Below are 7,137 nucleotides of genomic sequence, written 5' to 3' on the forward strand. Positions count from 1 at the left end.
TGGAGGATGGCCCAAGTGCTTGGGCCCTGCACCCCATGGGAGACCAGGAGAAGCACCTGGCTCCTGGCTTCGGATCAGCACAGTGCGCCGGCTGCAGCGGCCATTGGAGGGTGAACCAATGGCAAAGGAAGACCTTTCTCTCTGTCTCTCTCTCTCACTGTCCACGCTGCCTGTAAAAAAAAAAAAAAAAAAAAAAAAAAGAACAGTCATTCCAACAAATGGCTTTAGAACAGCTGGCTATCCACATGCAAAGGAATTAAGTCAGATCACTACCTCACACCATATATGATGATTTTAGGAGCTAAAACTGTAAGTCCCTAGAGAGCATTGGCATAAATCTTTATGACCTCAGATTCAACAGTGGCTTCTTAGCACAAGCAACAAAAGGAAAAGCAGACATGTTAGCCGTTACCAACTGCAAACTCTGGTGCTTCAAAGGGCGCCATTCAAGAAGTACAAAGCAGCCCTAGAATAGAAGACGGTATCTGCAAATCATATATCCAATAAAGACTTGTGTCTAGATTACACAAAGAGCTATTATTATTCAATAATAAAAAGACAAATAACCCAATTTAAAAATGGACAAAGTCTAAAGAGACAGTTCAAAAAAATCTGCAAAATTGAATTAAAACTGAGTTTATTTTGTTGCAAAGCACTTTTTTCATAATACAGAGGAAATGTGTATTATAAAAAAGTCTGGATTTCACATTTTTTTAAATAAACTCTTTTTTAAAATTTGACAGCAGAGAGAAAGAGAGGTAAACAAACAGAAAGAGAGAGCTCCCACCCTCTGGTTCACTCCTCAAACGCCCACGATGTCCTGGGCTGGACCAAGGCTACAGCCAAGAGCCAGGAATTTAATCAAGTCTCCCAGGTGTGTGGCAGGGTCTCAACTACCTGGGCTATCAGCCATCGCCTCCTAAGGTCTGCTTTAGCAGGAAGCTGGAGTCAGGCCCTGGAGCTGGGCATTGATCCCAGGCTCTCTGATACAGGATACAGGTATCTTACCCAGGGTGTTAACTGCTTAATGCCTGTCCCCAAACTCATCCTGTAATTCCATCTCTGCAGGAACTCTCTGAAGGGCCTTTGTATATAAATGTATAGACACACATGAGTGAGTGATCAGAGCCGTTACCCGTCAGGGAAATGCAAACCGAAACCTCCGTGAGATGTAACTACACCCACCATGATGGTGTGGACACGGATGTGTGTGGAGAAATCACCACCTTCACATATTTCTGATGGGAATGTAAAATGGTGCAACCCCTTGGGAAAACAGTCTGGCAGTTCATCAGATGCTGAATACAGCGGCCATATACGATCTGGTCATTCCACTCCTAAGGACATAGGCAAGAGAAATGAAAGCAAATGCCTGAAAGACTTCTACAGAAATGATCATAGCAGAATTACTCATACCTCCAAAGTGTATAAAGAACCCACCTGTCCATCCAAGGATGCATGGACAAATAAAATGCGATACTTCCATGCACTGGAGTATTCTCCCACGATAAAAAGAAATGAAGTACTGATGCATACTATGACATGGATAAACCTTATAAATTCACTGAGTGAGAGATCAGTCCCAAAGGACCGTGTACTGTATGATCCCGTTTAACTGGAATGGTCGAGGTAGGTGAATCTACGGAGAAAGAAAGCAGATTAGCGGTTAGCTAGAGCCGGAGGTGGGGCCCGAGCGGGAGGTTGGGGGTAATGCCAAGGGTGCAGGGTCTCTTTCGGGAGTAATGAAAATGTCCCAGAATTGCCTGTGGTGATGGCTGCACAACTCTAACAACGCTAAAACCCACAGTAATGTGTGACTACATTGTCATACGAGTCATATCTCAGTTAAGCCGGTAAGAAATATAATGCAGAGATTTTGCCTCTGGGAAGATGGAGTAGACGTGTTTTCCTATTCCTCTCACTAAGGACAGCTGAACACCCTGGGCACTGCGCATAAAACAAAGATAAGGGGACTCTGAGAGGTGGGGAGACAGCCTGCAGGGCCCTCAGACCCGAGGAATGACCATGGGAGTTTGTGCTCTTGTATTGAAGACGTGAGGCTGAAGGTGGAAACACCAGTGGGGGGAAAGATAGGCGAGCAGGCATTTGGTGCAGTGGTTAATCACTGCTTGGGAAACCCACATTCCATATCAGAACACCTAGGTCAAGTCCCAGCTCCACTTCCCACTCGAGCTTCCTGCTAAGGCACACCCTGGGAGGCAGCAGATCCTGAATGTGATTGGTCCAATTAATAGTGGTCTAACATGGAGCTCATGTCACATAGGCAAGGTCCATGGTGGGCTGGGTGTTTGGCAGCTTCTGAAGATTTCATTGTATATGTTTCTGCCTTCTACCTGTCCCTCAGGACCCCTAGAGGGTCATGTCAGGTATGTTTCTTCCATTCCTTTCCAAGGTCCCCTGGAGTCGCTATCAACAGTGTCATTAGAACACTCAACTAATCATCTCTTTTAAAAAAAGAGAGAGAGAGAGAGAGAGATTTTATTTATTTGAAAGGCAGAGTTACACACAGAGAGAGACAGGCAGACAGAAAGAGGGAGGTCTTCCATCCACTGGTTCACTCCCCAAATGGCTGCAATGGTCAGAGTTGGGCTGATCCGAAACCAGGAGATTGGAGCTTCTTCTGGGTCTCCCACGCAGGTGCAGAGGCCCAGGCACCTGAGCCATCCTCTTCTGCTTTCCCAGGACACAGCAGAGAGCTGGATTGGAAGTGGAGCAGCCAGGACTTGAACCAGCGCCCATATGGGATGCCAGCCTACCAGAACAAAGCCTCAATTCATTGAGCCGCAGTGCTACTTGCCTCTTAAAGGGACCACCTTTCGACACTATTGCACAGAAAGTTGTCTCTAATCCATAATTTTGTGATAATACGTTCAAACCACAGGACCCACCAGGGCATCTATGGAGACCACGTGGAGATCTAGATTCCCACCCAGAAGAGCAGGGACCCGCCCACTCCAAACCAGGTGTCAACAAAGGCTGAGTGGGAAGCTCGACCTCTGTCTTCACCTGACAGTAACAAGACAGAAAGAGAGGGTTAAACAGGGTGCAGGATCTCCTAACAGGAGATGTCTGGCTTGCAATTACAATCACTTGTGAGACCAGGAGCCAGGACAAACTCACGCTCAATGAAAGCGGTGATCAATATTACAGAGATGTAAGAATTATCTGACAAAGATTTTAAAGTAGCCACTATAAAAACCCCTCAATATAGTTAAAATCCTACCTAAAACAACTGAAAAGTAGAAAGCCTCAGCAAAGAAGTAGAAAAAATAGCCGAACGGAAAATTTTGAACAGGAAAATATAATAACCAAAATTAAAAGTTCAGTGGGTGGAGTCAATAGCAGCAAGAGAAGAAAGAGGAAAGAATTAGTGAACTGGAAGACAGAAAATAGAAATTACCCCTCCTGAACAATAGGAAAAATTGAAACAAAAGTGCACAGACCCTCAGTGACCTGTGGGACTATGGAAAAAAAGATCTGGGGCCAGCACTGTGGTGTAGTGGGCTAAGCCTCCGCCTGCAGTGTCAGCATCCCTTATGGGCATCAGTTCGAGTCTTGGCTGCTCCTCTTCTGATCCAGCTCCCTGCTATGGCCTGGGAAAGCAGTAGAAGATGGCCCAAGTGCTTGGGCCCCTGCACCCACATGGGAGACCTGGAAGAAGCTCCAGGCTCCTGGCTTCGAATTGGCTCAACTCCAGCTATTGCAGCCATTTGGGGAGTGAACCAGTGGATGGAAGACCTTTCTCTGTAACTCTACCTCTCAAATAAATAAATATAATCTTTAAAAATATAAAAAAGATCTAATATTTGCACCATGGTCCCAAAGTAGAGGAGAAAGATCAGCTGGCTGAAAAACACTCAAAGAAGCAATACCTGAAAATCCTCCATAGTTGGCAAGAAACATCTACCCACAGGTTGTGTAGGAGATGAGGAAAAAAATCTCCAAAAACATCCATGTTAAGACATCAGAATGAAATTTCAGAGAACTAAAGAAAGAAGAAGAAAACGTTTTTAAAGCAATCAGGAAAAGAAATGACTCTTGAACCATAAGTAAAATTATCTGAATTAGTGTCTATCTCATCAGCAAGCTTTGAGGGCAGAGAAAGTGGCATAATGTGTTTGAGGAGCTGGACGAAAACAGCTTCAACTCAGCGTCCCACAACCAACAAACATCCTTCAGGGATAAGGGGGAAGCCAGCACATTCTCTAACGAGGGCAATCCAGGAGAATTTGTCATAAGCAGGCCTACGGCAACAGAAGCACTAGAAAAATCTCTAAGAAGAAAGGTAGTGATAACAGAGGGGTACAAGAAGAAGCCAAGATGCAGACAAGCCAGACAGACTTTCCTACATCTCTTGAATGTTCCCAGTTACATTGTATGGCTGAGGCAAAAATTAGAACACAATCTGATGTGGTTCTAACTGTGTGAAGAGAAAATACTTAATCACGTTACAAGTGGGGGCAGCAAAAGTGAAGGGAATCCACAGTAGCAGATCGCTCCACCCTGCAGCCGCGGGAAACGCATCATGTGCAGGTGCTCGTCGAACATTCTGGTGTATGCACACAGACCATAGCCTGGGCCATGGAGAGCGTTAGCAGAATTGAACAGACTGCAATTTGAGAGCGCTGCTATCATACCGAGTGTGTGTTTCCATTACAGCTTCGATTACAGTAGAATCAAAACAGGAATCTCTAGCAGAAAGAGAACAAGAAACTCTACAGACGTTCAGCAACTAAACTGCACACTTGAAAATAATCCCTGGGTCAAAGAGGAAGTCTCAAGGCAACTTCTTTAAGAACACTTTGAACTGGGTGAGGATGAAAATACAGCAGGCATAAATGTAGGGTGCGTCTAAGGCAGTACTGGAAGGGAAATTTATAGGACTCAAAGCACACAGCAGAAAGGGGCGAGTCTCATCAAAAACATCCACGCTCCCACCTCAAAAATCGAGACAAGGAAAACAAAGTCAGTCCAAGGCACAAAGAAGGAAGGAAAGGATACAGACAGGAGCAGAATCCGTAACACCAAAATGGAGAAAATAAGAGAGAACTGGGACTTCCAAAAGATCAACAAAACGGACAGAGCTCTAGCAAGGCTGACAGGAAACAGGCTGGGATGCGGATGAACTACAGAAGGATGAGAAGGGGTGACCAGGACCAGCTCTTCACATCGGCTTCACAGAGGGGACCAGTGGAAATGCACGCACCACAGCTCACCAGAATGAAGCAGAGTTTCACTGGAACAGGCCAGAACTACTAAGGAGACTGAATTTGTAGTTTCAAAACTTCCACAAGTTTAGGCTCAGATGGATTCACTGGACAAGTTTGCCACATGTTTAAAGAGTTAACACCAATTCTACAGAGTCTCTTCCAGAAGACAGACGAGGAAGGGGTACTTTCCAGTTTTGTTTTGTTTTGTTTTGAAGTCTGTATTATCCCGATACCAACATCAAAGACAGGACAAAAGAGGAAAGCTGCAGACCAGGACCCTCCATGACTGCAGATATAAACAAACCTTAACAAAATATTGTGACTGTATAAAAGGAATTTTACGCTAGACCACAAATGAAATGTAGTCTAAAATAGCAGCGAAATACATTTAAAAATATACTCTAAAAACCAATCAGTGAGGCTGCCACTTGGGACGCCCACATCCCCCATCCGAGTGCCTGGTTCAAGTCCTGGCTGCCAGGCACTTCTGAGCCAACTGCCTGCTAATGGTCTTGCAAGGCAGGGGATGATGGCCCACGTGCCCGGGCCCCTGACACCCATGTGGGACACACTAGCTCCTGACTTCAACGTGGCCTAACCCTAGCTGTTACAGGTATTCAGGGGTGAGTGAGTAGATTGAGAATCTCTCTCTGTGTCTCTCTTTCTCTACCACTCTGCCTTTCAAATAAATAAGTAAATCTCTAAAAAAGGAAAGAAAATCAATTGGTGTATTTCACCATATTTGGGGCTAAAGAATAATCACATGATCATATCAATTGATGCAGAAAAAGCATTTGCTAAAATTCAATATCCAGTGATGATTTTTTAAAAGATTTGTTTATTTATTTGTAGAGGAGAGTGAAGAGAGAGAGAGAGATTTTTCCACCCATTGGTTCACTCCCCAAATGGCCACATAGCCAGGACTGTGCCAGGCCAAAGCCAGGAACCCAGAGCTCCATCTGGGTCTCCCACGTGGGTGGCAGGTGCTTAAGTACTTGGGCCGTCTCTTGCTACTTTCCCAGGCACATTGGCAGGGAGCTGGATGGGAAGCAGAGCAGACAGACTTGAACCCGTGCTGCAATATGGAATACCTGTACCCAGGCAGCGGCTTGGTTTCAGCACCACAGTGTTGCTCCTCCATTAATGACTTTTTAAAATCTAGACAAATAGGAATAGAGGGGCACTTCCTCACCCAGAAAAGGAGCATCTACCAAAAGACTTAGAGTTGACATTGTGCTTAGTTATGGCACAGGTGGACAGCAAAATTAAAGATTCATACCATCAGGGCTGGCACGGTGACACAGCAGGTAAAAGCCATGGTGTCCTATATGGGTACCAATTCGTGTCCCAGCTGCTCCACTTCTGATCTAGCTCCCTGCCAGTGTGCCTGAGAAAGCAGCAGAGGATGGCCCAAGTCCTTGGGCCCCTGCACCCACATGGGAGACTTGGAAGAAGCTCTTGGCTCCTGGCTTCGGATTGGCCCAGCCCCAGTCATTGTGGCCTTTGGGGGAGTGAACCAACAGATGAAAGATCTCTCTCTCTCTCTCTCTCTCTCTCTCTCTCTCTCTTTCTCCCCTTCCCCTGCTGTAATTCTGCCTTTAAAATAAATAATTTATAATCACTCAAGTAAATTACTTAGCTGTAAATCTAACAAGAGATGCAGAGACTTGTGTGCTGAAAGCTACACAGCCCTGATGGACGAAATCAAAGATTTAAATACACGGGAAGACAAATGGTCTCCAGGGATTGGAGGACTCACTGTGGTGAACATGCCAGAGATCCCTAAAAAGCAATTTTGAAAAAGAAGAAAGTGGCAGGACTTAGCCTGCCCAATCTCATGATTTACTACTGTACAGGGCTGCACGATCCAGCCCGCGGGTACCGGCAGACAGACAGACATCTGGAT

The sequence above is a fragment of the Oryctolagus cuniculus genome, chromosome 1 (genome assembly GCF_051225735.1).
Source record: "Oryctolagus cuniculus isolate XC-2025 breed Fujian yellow rabbit chromosome 1, ASM5122573v1, whole genome shotgun sequence".
NCBI classification, from domain to species: domain Eukaryota; kingdom Metazoa; phylum Chordata; class Mammalia; order Lagomorpha; family Leporidae; genus Oryctolagus; species Oryctolagus cuniculus.